The 13,071-nt window shown below is 36.3% G+C and overlaps 1 protein-coding gene across 4 annotated transcripts in view; it reads left to right on the forward strand.

Annotated features, from left to right (window-relative positions):
• LOC135325048 (ADP-ribosylation factor-like protein 15) overlaps positions 1 to 13,071 on the forward strand; it is a 232,401-nt gene that overhangs the window by 94,501 nt on the left and 124,829 nt on the right. The window lies entirely within an intron of this gene.

Below are 13,071 nucleotides of genomic sequence, written 5' to 3' on the forward strand. Positions count from 1 at the left end.
CCTTTCCTACATTCACTATTCCTATGAAACTGGAGAAGGAACACCCTTTTTATGCCATGTGACATATGCCAGTTATTTTGCAATACAGCAGTTACAGACTCTCCATTTTGCGGTTAAGGCCATGCAGATGGATTTTGGCGTTTGTACTGAATCCTTTGCATATTTACAGCTAGCATTTCTTCTTTTATTGAGAGGATCCTCATTCCTTCCTTATCCCTTTCTAGGCTCAGGTATTATAGCCCGACACTCCTAATAACATAAGTAATGATCATCATTACCAATTGTTTGATATCTCAGTAGAGGAAAAGATTTTTACATGCTTACAGTAGCATTTTAATATGCTTCTACTATGTGTAAAAAAAAAATCTTTTGGTTTATTTTCATGATAAACAAGTCTTGCTATTTTGAGTCTGCCTGAAATGTTGAATCCAAGAATTTTGTTAAATGTGCACAGCTTATGCATATTTTGGGGGTGTGGGGGGGAAATCGAGAGCTCGCTGTATGGCTGTGCTGAAATTCTTCAGTTGAGAATAGGGAAAAACAAAATTACAAAAAAGGGTATTTTGATTAACTGAAGGAGACCATCAAAAGTTACTGCTGGTATTTTGTTCCTGAAAAAATGATGTCCTTCATTTTCTGTGAATGCAAAATGGGAACCTTACTCTGTGAATTTTGCAGATGATGAAATAGAGATTTCTTGCTTTCTTAAATGTTTTGCCGTGCCTCTGTTCTCCTTAGTGAAATGTGAAATGAAAATAAAATGCTTGAATTATCATAGGACCATTTCCTATTTCAAAAAGAACATTTTAAAAATTTTAACAAATGTGTTGAGCAATGTGAGCGTTTTGGTAAACGTTTTTGTAGAACCCAGGGCATTAAATACCAGTATTGCCTTGCTCTTTTTATGTATATCATAAGACAAACGAACAACGGTTGAAATTTAAAAGAATGTAAACATTCTTTTAGACAACATGTTGCTTTTCTTTAATGCATATGAACGAACCCATTGGAGTATAATTAAATGAAGTTTCAAAGGCGAGTAGTGCATAGTAAGAATTATAGGAAAAACTTATTTACAGCAAAAATCCTTCACAAAACTGTGCAAGTACCAAGCAGTTTGTGCAACAGATGTTAGTGGTATTTATTGTTGGGAAGTGTGGTTGCTTGAATTTTTCCAAAATTTTACAATTTATTTTTAGCATGTTTTCTTCATGTATTGCATAGACAAAAGCAATACTGTAGAAACTGCATTCCTTAAGTATTAGGCAATGTCATGAATAGCTAAATTCAAAACTATAATGAGAATTTTGTTAATGAAATGCATTTGAACCTTATCTGTTTTACAGGCATGTTTGGGGAATATACTTCATATAATTAAAGTGATCAGGGAAAATTATAGGAGAAGCTAAACTGAAATACCAGTCATAAATGTAACCTTATTTTCCTATATTCAGTTGCTGATTGTCTGTTTTACTTCCTAGTTATTTAAATTTTTAAATGAAACCAAAAGAGTACTTCATCTTTATCACTTCATACTGGAAACTATAAATTAAGATGTCATTTTAAATACTGTGCCTCTTATTCTTGTTATGTCAATCTGTATGGTATTTGTTCTACCTTCCCATGTGAAAGAAATAGGTGCTACTGTCAGAAGAACATCAAAACAACTTACATATATAAGTGTTTTCAAATAGCTATTGAGTGATTTCAGCTACATCATATTGAAATAAAAACTGCAAATATTAACCAGACAGTAATGCTCGGACAATCCTATTCAATAGGTATGCTACAAAGTAACTAGATTTTAGATTAAAATTATAACTATGAGGAATTAATCAAGCACAGGTCAGTTCTTGTTGATGTTATGGGTCCCTTCTGAGTTAGTGAATATAAATAGTTACAAGTGAAAAATAAATTCAGTTATCCAGCAGATGGGAAAGTGGAGTAACTGTGGCATATTGATTGGTGTGTTTGGTCACTGTTTCCAAAATACTGAGTACAATTCCAGAACAGTTTACCTAATTATAATTTTTAATAAAGCCCTTACTGACAGAGAATGTTTCTGGTTTTCCATCATGAAAGTTGCTTTTGATTACAGACAAGTGTTTTTGATTAGTCAGATTTTTGTGACAGACTAAGTGTTGCAGGAGATTTATGGTAATAAAGCATTGTAAATTGCTTTGCAAGTGAACAGCAAAGCTACTGTGATTGCCGACTCATTGATTTTTATTCTGGAATCTCTGTTACTTTGCGTAATAATATCAGAGATTGGATAAACCAGCAGATTCATGTGGTTTGAAACAGTATGCAAACTGAGGGTTGCTTTCCCTCCTGAGTCAGAGCAACGCTTGGGAGTCGCAGGTAGGATGGGTTGGAAGTTGACCGTAGCCAGCGTACTTTGGGAACAGGCTGTGCTGAGCAATGCTTGTCTGAATTGTTGAGGACTTGTATGCACTGTTTGCATTTCTAAGCAAAATTGGTTGCAGTGTATAGCTGTTCACCAGGCTGTTGAATACAAAAGCTGTGTAGAACTGGTCAAAATAAAAATCGTATCAAGCACTGAAGCCTTGCCAGTTCTGTGGTGAAGCAGCTGCGTATTTGGGTGGTAGGGCGTTGGTTTTGGGGTTTTTCTTTGTATTTTATTTTATTTATTTTATGCTGTGTTCAAGATTGTATGTGAAGACATTTAAAGACTAATCTTCCAGGGTTTTGTTTGTTTGTCTTGGTTTTCTTTTTCTTTCTTTTTTTCTTTTTTTAGTTATACAAAAGTGCAGGCAATTAATAGGTTTTTCTTGCATAAATATCGTTGACCATTAGTACTGCAGGAAATCATTAAAGGTGTCATGTAATTTACCTTTTTGAAGAATAACAGAACTTTCTATATAGATTTACAAATGAGTAGGCAATGAATTGAAGGTATCTTTTCAGTCTATTTTAAGATTATTTTATCATTTTAAATATTGCCAGGACACCACTTGGAAAAAGTGAAAAGATATTATGTCGTAAGCTGATCACAAGTATGTTGTATATACAAGATCTTTCTTTCAAGATGATGGCTGTGTGAAACTCCAGAAAACTATCTTTTTTCTATTGTTTTTTCTTTGTTGTTACACGATTAAAAATGTCTTTGAATTGCAAACAATGTTTTCAAAAGCAAATTTGAAAGAATGATCCCATGTTTATATAGATTGTATTTATCTATTTTAGAGTATTTCAAGGTATTTGGTTTTTGAATAGTGCACAGTGTTTAATTCCATTTGCTGCTGGCAGAAAAGTGGAGGTTGACTCTTATTGCGAAAGAGCCACCTTAGTGATGTAAGGACCGCTAGCTGTTACCCTGCCAGTTTCTCCTCTGTTGTTTATATCTGAAAATAATTTTGTAGATAAACAATGTCTCCTTGATGTTTAAGTGTCTTAACGCTTAACAAGCATCCCAGAAGATCGTTGATGTTGTTGGAATCTGCAGAGGCTCCTCCTCCTGCTGAAAAGTTGGCGTGTTACAGAAACTGCTTTTTCCGGGCCTGATGCTTTAAAATCTGAGCTGCCTGCCTATGGCAGGCTTAATTCCAGGACCTCACTACTAAAATCAGGGGATCAGTGGCTTCATACACTTTTGCTGTAGTTCATCCCTTCATTATTTGCTGCTAGTTAAGGGAAAAGTTTCTAATTGGAAACGCCATCAACTTACCAGTGGGCAAATATAATTATAGATATTATTATTAACAATCTGAAAAACAGCATTGAACAATGACACATTAGGAGGTTAAGTTTCAGAGATATGCAGTATTGCAGCTAACAGCTTTGAACAGACAATGCATCCAGCAGTAAGTAATGCAAAAACAGGGTGAAAGCAAGAGTGAAAATGGAAGCACTCTCTGCAGTCTGACCTATTCTTATTCTGGTCAGGCCTCCCAAACAAATTTACCTATGAGAAGTCTTAAAAAGCAGCTGTTGCAAATCTGTTTCTTTTATAACAGGGATATCTATACCAAAGTTAAACTGAGGGCAGGTTTTTAGTTCCTAATAAGCTATTCCTGAAATAATTTATCTTCAAGTTACTGCAGCATATAGCCAAAATATGGATTCCTACCCTGTTTCAAGATAGTTGTGACCTTAATGACCTTAATATTTGCCATCCCCTCACTGCAAATACCTCTTCCCATCCAAGGTGTGCCCCTGAGATGTGAAGATTGTTTTGGAACTGGAAGCTGCTGTTTTCAGTATTGGCTGCTTCCTTCACAACTTCAGTTACGAACACGCTTGCAGGAGAGGAGGACACTATTAAACTGATATTTAGGAAATATTTTGATTATTAATCTTGCCATGTTTAGAGCAATGCAGAAATGACTCCTATTCACGTGTCTCATAGGAAGTCCTTTTCTGAATAAAGAATTTTTTCAGAGCTGTTAAGGAGATGATTTACATATAAATAGATCCTAAAACAATAGTTACTAATATGACCTGGTAGAGATATTTAACACAAAACAAAACAAGAATCTGATTTGAATTAATAAATACACATTGTATTAGCACATTTAGTGGCAGCAATTAAGCAGAGGCTTCTTAAAAATTGATCTTTACAGAAAATCCTAATAATGATTTCCATATAGCCACTTGGAATGATGAATTTCTAAAGTAGGAGATAATCTAATGGGGCATGTCCTGCCTGTGACCTCTTCCCATCCTAAATGATGGCTCTCTGGCTTAAGAAATCTGTTTGTCTTAACTGTAACTGTTTATAAAAAGCAATGATCTTTCAGATAGCTATGTTACAAACCATTTAAAGCTATGTGGGTTAAAATTGTCCTCTTCACTCTTATAGGAAAATAGTGGCAGGCAATAAAGACCCCAAAGTATTGGTGTAACAGGCCTCTGCTCTAAGTTAACTTGAAAATGCCTTTATTACTGCATTTGGTTTGGGGTTTTTGTTACTTTTTTTTTAAGGTGGAAGTTGGCACATTTTGAGACTTAGAGTATACAAGAAGTTCATAAAGAAGATAAGCTATTTTGTGCTGGTTTTGTTGAAATTTTAAGCTTGCATATGTATATATATAAATATGGCATTTACTGTTACCAAATGTTTAATCAAACAGTATACAATATTTTGTTACTACATCATGAAGCGAATCTTGTAGCTGGATGTGAAGACCAAAGCAGTTTGATACGGTTGCAAATCTGTGTCCAGTGTAAATATTAAGCAGGTAGTGTTTGCTTTAATCATTGCATAGTTAGAATGATTACACTAATGGTGAGTTGTGCACTAAATATTTACTGCTGCAGAATGTAAGTGACCTTTTAAAGTTCTTAAAATGAGAAATTTCAGATCTTGGAAGAAGTTGGATTTGTCTGTTCTCTAAGTCACTGGCATGGAAGGAAGTAATGGTGAGCAAAGAAGAAATTAAGACAGTATGAAATGAACCGTGAAGTATTTTTAAGAATTAATAAATAAAATTATCTAGAAAGGCCTTACACTTTGTGAAAACCCTTCATAAAAAGGTGACACGAGGAATCCAAACAATAAATATACTCCTTTGTTTAGATTGATTTTTGTTTCAATTGCTGTTTTATGATAAACAAGGTCGTGACAGATAAGATCCTCCATATATTTTCATCAGATCAAAAGATGAATTGGAATTGTTAATGCTTCTTAGGTGAATAATACTGCTTTCAAATAACTGTGCTGTACTAATGTACATGCCCAGTTTAACAAAGAAACAAAAATCTCTGAATAATAAATTCCTGATACTTTTCTTGATGAATTTTAAAAAGTCTGCAATGGACTCAGCTGAAAGAGTGCACCTAGAAATTCTGAGTTGGAATGACCCTCCTAAAGGTACAGACAAAAGTGCTCTCAGGACACTTGCAGATGTGCATGTTTCACAATGTGCAGGAGACTGAAGAACAGGAATAGAGTAGTCAAGACACAGAAATGGAAATACAGTTCCCATACACCAATTTCATGGCATCAAACAGTTACATAGAAAATGAAAACTTAAGTGGCACTTGCAGCTAATCGGGTGGTACAATTCTACAAAAAAAGGTACATGTTTTGGAGAAGATTTTGAAGAGTATTGCTGCGTATAGCTTTTCAATATGAGTAACTTGATTTTTAAAGCACTGTCAGTGTCTGCAAGTGTTTCTTGTAAATATATCGCGTAGATGGGTGAATTTTGAGTTTTTGTCAGCAGTATTGACTTACGTGCTGGCCCCTTTCTCTGTCTTGTCTCTTCTTCAGGTGTGACAGCCCAACTATTTGTGCAGCCATGTGATGAACTGAATTGGAGTTAAAATTTACTTACTGCTCACCTCTTTCTTCCTGGTCTTATTTTTAAAAAGAATCAGTTCACAAGACAACTGGGCAAGTAGGTGTACAGGCATAAAAGAGAGGCAGTAGGAGGGTGAGAGTGAATGCAAGTTGCTGAAATTAGTACTGGTGCATGAAGTGTTGTGGAATTCTGTCTAAGATCCATCATACGTAAACGCAGTAAGACTTGGAGCTTCTCTTTCCCATCTTTCTCTTTCACCTTTTTGGCTAGTTCCACTAGAGTGAATCTCTGTTGAGGAAGGTTATGCAGGAAATTAAGGAAAAATTATTTCCAAGATTCCTTAACAATGACAGCTTTTGGATAGGTGTGGAAATAATTTTGCTCAAATTGAGAGAGAAGTAGGAAGAAAGCATTTGTTTTCACAATGTGCATTGAAAACTGTCCCAATCATCTTCCTAGCCAGGACAAATGAAACTGCTGTTCAAAGAGGATGTACACTTGCAGAGCTAAACATAAGGTCTTGTAATAGTGAATGCAAAGTCAAGAGCATAGTCTAAATAAATGAAAAGCAAAGTGAGAGAAACTTTCAAATGCTTTCAGATACAAAGATCTTCTCATCTTCTAGTAAATATTTTTCATAACTATTTGTGTACTTATGCTTACATAGTATTTATTAAAGACTGCTGGAGATGAGAAGAGCTGAGCTTTATAAACAGTTCTTTCTGAAACCTTTCTTGCTTGGTTGCAAGTTTTTGGGCTTTAGTAGAGAATTATTAAACAAAATCTGTTGGATACAAATCTGACTATATGATCGTAATGATCCTTTTGAGACTCTAAGTCTGTGAAACTGCTGTTAAGAGGAATTCTTGAGTGCTCAAAGATTTAATTACTGTTTGAGACATTTTTCATGAGCAAAAGATGACTTCTCTCAGAAGAAATATTTCCAGTGGAACAAACCAGTGGCTGTAGAACTGCTTTCCAAATAGAATGCTACAGCAATTAAAAAAAAAAAAGAAAGAAAGAAAGAAAGAAATCTCCTGATCAGATGAAAAGGAATGGAAAAGCATTTAGTAATGCATTGGACCAAGTTTTTACAAACTCGGCTGTTGTATAAGAAAATAAATCAGGATGTGTTTCCTTTCAAACATCCTTTTTATATTTTTAGTAAAATGATTTCTTGAATGCAAGAAATCAAGCTGCAGCATTTCTTCTTAAAAGTGGAGGACTTCATATCTTTTCAGTTTTTTAAAAGAGAAAGTATCAATGTCTTTAGCATTAAATAGATTTATTGATTGAAGGGGAGTAAAATATATTGTGATCGTTATGTTTAGCAAGGCAAGAGCCTGTCTGATCATTTTGTTTAACTAAACTATTTTATATGTTATTTGCTTTTGTTACTCAAGGTTGAGCAGAGTAGTCAATTTTTTAAAATGTTTTCAGGTTGTTTATGATCACATAATCATCATTAAATTAGAGTAGGTGTGCAGTGTATGAAAAGAATTTTTGGACTCTATCCATTCCCTGGGAATTAGATGCTCACGTTTGTGGAACATCATGGTCAACATCTTTATTGGTTGTGCCAGAACAGAGGTTGAAGAATAACTGAGTAGTAGCAGTAAATGAGAGAACTGCTAAGTACAGCTAGTGATACACAAAAATGATGATACAGTATCGATCAACGTATTACACAGTAGTTACGGCTTGGCAGGGCCCTACCGCTAAATCATGTGTGGGCATTGTGTAAGAAGTGTTTTGAGGAGAATGGGAAGGAAGGCGCTGAGTTATTTCTGAAGATGCTTAAGAGGCTTTTCTCTTGGGAATGAGTGGCAAGCTGAATCGCAAAGAATCACAGAACTGTTGAGGTGGGAAGGGACCTCTGGAGATCTAGTCCAAACCCCCTGCTCAAGCCGGGTCACTTAGAGCAGGCTGCCCAGGACCCTGTCCAGATGGCTTTTGAATATCTCCAAGGAAAGAGGCTCCACAGCCTCTCTGGGCAACCTCTTCCAGTGCTCAGTCACCCTCACAGTAAAAGTTTTTCCTCGTGTTCAGATGGAAGTTCCTGTGTTTCAGTTTGTATCCATTTTCTCTTGTCCTGTCACTGGGCTCCGTTGAGAAGAGCCTGGCTCAGTCGTCTTTACAGTCTTCCTTCAGCTGTTGATACCCATTGATAAGATCCCCCTCAGTCTTCTCTTCCCCAGGCTGAACAGTCCCAGCTGTCACAGCCTCTCCTCATATGAGAGATGCTGCAGTCTCTTAATCATCTTAGCGGTCCTTTGCTGGACTCACTCCAATAGCTCCATCTCTCTCTTGTATTGGGGAGCCAAGAATTGGGCACAGCACTCCAGGTGTGGCCTCCTCAGGGCTGAGAAGAGGGGGAGGATCACCTCCCTTGACCTGCTGGCAATGCTTTTTCCTAATGCAGCCCGAGGTGCCATTGGCCGCCTTTGCCACAGGGGCATGTCAGTTTGTCCACTGGGGAATCCCAGGTCCTTCTCTGCAGAGCTGCTTTCCAGCAGGTCAGCCCCCAGCCTGTACTGGTGTGCTGCCTAGGTGCAAGACTCTGCACTACTTTGTTGAACTTCAAGAGGTTCCTCTCTGCCCATCTCTCCAGCCTGTAGAGGTCCCTCTGAATGGCAGCACAACCCTCTGATATATCAGCCACTCCTCCCAGTTTTGTATCATCAGCAGACTTGTTCTTGTCCCACCATTCACATCATTGATGAATAAGCTGAACAGGCTTGGACCCAGTATTGACCCCTGAGGCACAGCGCTAGTTACTGGCCTCCAACTGGACTTTGCACCACTGATCACAACCTTCTGAGCTCTGCCATTCAGCAGGAATGAGAGAAAGCAAGACTGAAAATGGATGCATCGCTGGCCCATCAGAGCTTGAAACTGCTTTAGATGGGTGATCATAGGATTCCCATGATTATGAGGGGGATTCAACCATGCAGCTCTGAAAGTGGAGGTAGTGTATGTTTGAGACTTTACAAAACAGCTCCGAGCAGTGATAGGATTGGAAAGGGTTCATCTTTGCATCAGCATTCTGAATAGATGTCACTAGGACAAAATTGCTGTTGTCACAGCACAAAGAATGAATGTTGTTGCTTTGTGAGGTGAGAGGAAATCTTCTCCTATCCATTCATGCTCCCAAACTCTTTGTCCCAGATATCTTTGAGCCATTATGCTTCTGCAAAAATTGGAGGTGCTCTGTGGGTGTGGGAGAAGGCAAAGTCAAAGATTGTTCCAAGGTTATGAGCTTGAATATTGGACAGAACATTGTGGGTTTGGAAAATGGCTGAAAAGCAGCAAAGAAGGGAGATAGCTTCGAGTTCAGTTTATATGACTGAGAATTTTGATTTAGCCATGCTGAGCCTGAGGTAATAACTGTTACGCATCTCTGGTATGGATTTAAAGGCAGATCTGTGGTTCATCAGCATAGAAGTGTATTTGAATGTCTTTGAGGTGGAATAACCCAGAGATAAGGAGTAGCAGGAGTAATGTAAGAGGACCAATAACAAATCTTGTCCAGCTGTCTTCCTGCCACCCTCAAAACTGTACTAGGAATAAAGCAGAAGAGATAATTAGAGAGGAATCTGGGGACGAAATGGAAATGAAGAATGGAGAGGAGTTCAGCAAGTTCAACAGTGGTGAAGGGTCCCACAGGTCAGGGAGGATGAGGATGGAGTACTGCTGAGTTTTTGCTTAAAGCAGTTCATTCGAGGCTTTCTTTTGTAGGGATACATGTTGAGAACAGTGTCTATTATTTCTTCAGAAATCTCTTCTGTCCAATGCATAATGGCATTTGATTCAAAAAGAGAAAACCATTCTCCCATCAGCTTATTCCAGTGATTCAACAGGAGATGCAGACATACCCCCTGAAGAAACATGAATTATCCACTCTCTAGCATCTGGGAACAATCTTCTTTATAAGACTAGAAGCAGAGTTTTGAATATAATGACATTATTCTAATGATGATTTGTTGATTCTGCAGGATATCATTAGTCATGCTGGAATCTTTATAAGCATAAATGTTTTCTCAAAATAGTTTAAATGTTTAGAAAGTCTATTAAAGCAGTCTGACATGAAACAGTACACTTGTTCTGCTGGAATTGAACAGGTCGAAATTTTGAGTTTGTATAGAAAAGAATTATTAGTAAAGGATCATCCAAATAAATGAGAGAACTTATAAAAAAAATACTTGGGGAAATCATACTGTCTTGAAAATATGTGTTGTAGTTGTTGATGCGGTATTCAGATTCATCTAGGCCATTCTTAAAATTGTTTTTGTCTACTATTTAAATAGCATAGAGTATTAATAGTGTATGGAATAATGAGTGCCAGTGCGTGCACACAATTTCTCTGTTTTCTTTGGTTTTCCAATTTCTCTGTTTTCTTTGGTTGTTCAAATTCTGCTCATATTTGAAGTTGCAAGCATCAGAAATGTTGTCTTGAAACTAAAACTTCAAAATGTGTGTGTAGGCCTTTTTAAAGTTAATGCATGCTCAAGTTCTATGTTTAAGTATTCCTATGGACTGTGAGGCATCTAGCAAACTTGAAAAAACTGCAGTAGTGAATGAGTTTTTCTTAACATGCACTTTGTCTTGTCCCCACATATGTACGAAGGAGGATAATTGGGTTTACTACATTTTATGGATCTGTTATATATTTGCTACAATACCATTATTTATTTAAAATTACGTTGTACTGTCTATTTCCCTGTTGATACAGGTTTGTTCTGTAATATTTTCCCAATATTTTTATATAATATATCATCACAGCAGTCACATTCTCATTTTGTTCTTTTTTTGTGTGGTAGTAAAAGTTAATAAACTATTTTATTGAAATGGTATGAAACATTTGAAAGTATTTTAAGGATTTCTCTTTCCTTTTCTTTACTATAGCTTTGTTCTGTTGCAGTCCTTCTTTTAGAACAGAGCATATATTAACTACAAGAGTACTACCTTTGTTCTTTTCACCTAATCATGCTTTTACTCAAGGCTGAGGAGAAAGGAGATGGGAGAGTGAAATATACATTAGTTTTTGGTGTAGAAAAATAAAGGTCTTTGGAGCTGTAGATGAAAAGATGTTCTGTCATCAGTATTGTACAAATATTTCGATCCTTTATGATGCAGCACTCTATTTGTTGTTTACAAACAAGTAACTCATTTTAAATAAGCTTGGTTATCTATGATATTTTACAGTGCATTATTTAGGTTCATTTTTTTTATATTGTATTCCAGTCGTTCTGTATAAGGCTATCCAATGTTCAAAAGCATGTGTGCACAAAATTTCATTATACAGCCAATACTACTCTTTGACTAATTTGGCATGCACTGTATGTCAAAATTACTTACAGATAGTTATTCTCTTATTAATTTTTTGTATATTTGAGGACTTGCTTTGTGTTTTTAGTTGTCTTTACATTTTCTTAAACAGTGGCTACAGAAACAGTGCTGCACATTTTTTTTTCAAATATTACATGTGCCTGCACATCTGTCATGTACTAGAAGAGTTCAAATTATATAATTTTGGATGCCTGCTTTTTGTTTGGAGTCTATATACTGCCTATATGATTTCTCATAAAGTTCAGAATGCATCTGTTTAAATTAAAATCATAATTGAGTTAAAAAATATTTTAATTACAATGTTTTAATATTTAAATGGTTGTACATTGGAGAGAAAATCCCCAGTATTTTCCATGATTATTTCTCTTGCTGAGACTGCTAATTTTGTGAAGGTAATTTTGGGCCTTACTAAAACCTCATGCTTAACACTTAAAAATAATCTTGTTTCTCAGAAGATAATTTTTAAAATAAGTTACTCCATTTTAAAATGAAAATGGAGTGTTGTTAAGGGGAAGAAAATGCTTAGTATCTTTGTATTCTGATTTATTATACAGAAGGCTGTTTTTTAACAAAAAAAGGGCTTTTTTTTTCTTTTTTTCCCTCCACTATTCTCAGTCTCTTTTGATCATTGATCTGGGTGACCCCACGCTCAGGGGTTTTTTCTTCATTTGACATGGACAGATTTTTGAAGTATAGCTCTCCTTTGGGAACCTCAGGCAGTTCCACTTGACTAACCTGTGATCTAATGAGCAGTAATGCAGGGTTACAGTGACCATTTTGTTTGCTTTGAGGGAGGATGGCTAGACAGCGAGTGGGAGAGAGGCGGTGTCTGTGGAGAAAAAAGATGCAGGGTGATCGAACAGTGTGAAAAAGACTTGTTAGCCCACATTAGTGTGCCTGATTTACTTCACAACAGGTCAGGAAAGGCCAAAGGCAGGCTTGTCATTAAATTGCAAAGTTGAAAAATCCCAGTATTCAAAAGCATTCAGATTTCTGAAAGTTGTCAATTAGAAAGTTTGTGGTTCATGTTGAATTTGCCAGGAAGATATACAGAAGTACCAGCTTCTTTAAAACATGAAAGGTACATTATAAAATCATGCCGTAAATATAAAAAGAAAATCAGCTTTTTAAAGTACTTTCATGGTTGACTGTTTTACAATGAGACTGGGTGCGAAAGAAAGGCCAAACACTAACAAGGTCGTTGCACTTTCTTTATGAGCCCTGGGGACCCCTTAATTATGTGCCCGTGCTGCTTATTTTGAGAGCTGTAGAGTATATGTGTGCGCGTGTTTGTATAATATACAAATTTTATACACACTCACACACACATATATATATGCACACATATGTATATACGTACATATGTATATAAAAAACTCTAGCGCCAGTAGCCCAGGAACATAGTTTTCTAGTCTTCTGCAGCATATTCTGATTTTTTTTCCTCATATCCTTTATA

The sequence above is a fragment of the Dromaius novaehollandiae genome, chromosome Z (genome assembly GCF_036370855.1).
Source record: "Dromaius novaehollandiae isolate bDroNov1 chromosome Z, bDroNov1.hap1, whole genome shotgun sequence".
In the NCBI taxonomy this organism is placed as follows: Eukaryota; Metazoa; Chordata; class Aves; order Casuariiformes; family Dromaiidae; genus Dromaius; species Dromaius novaehollandiae.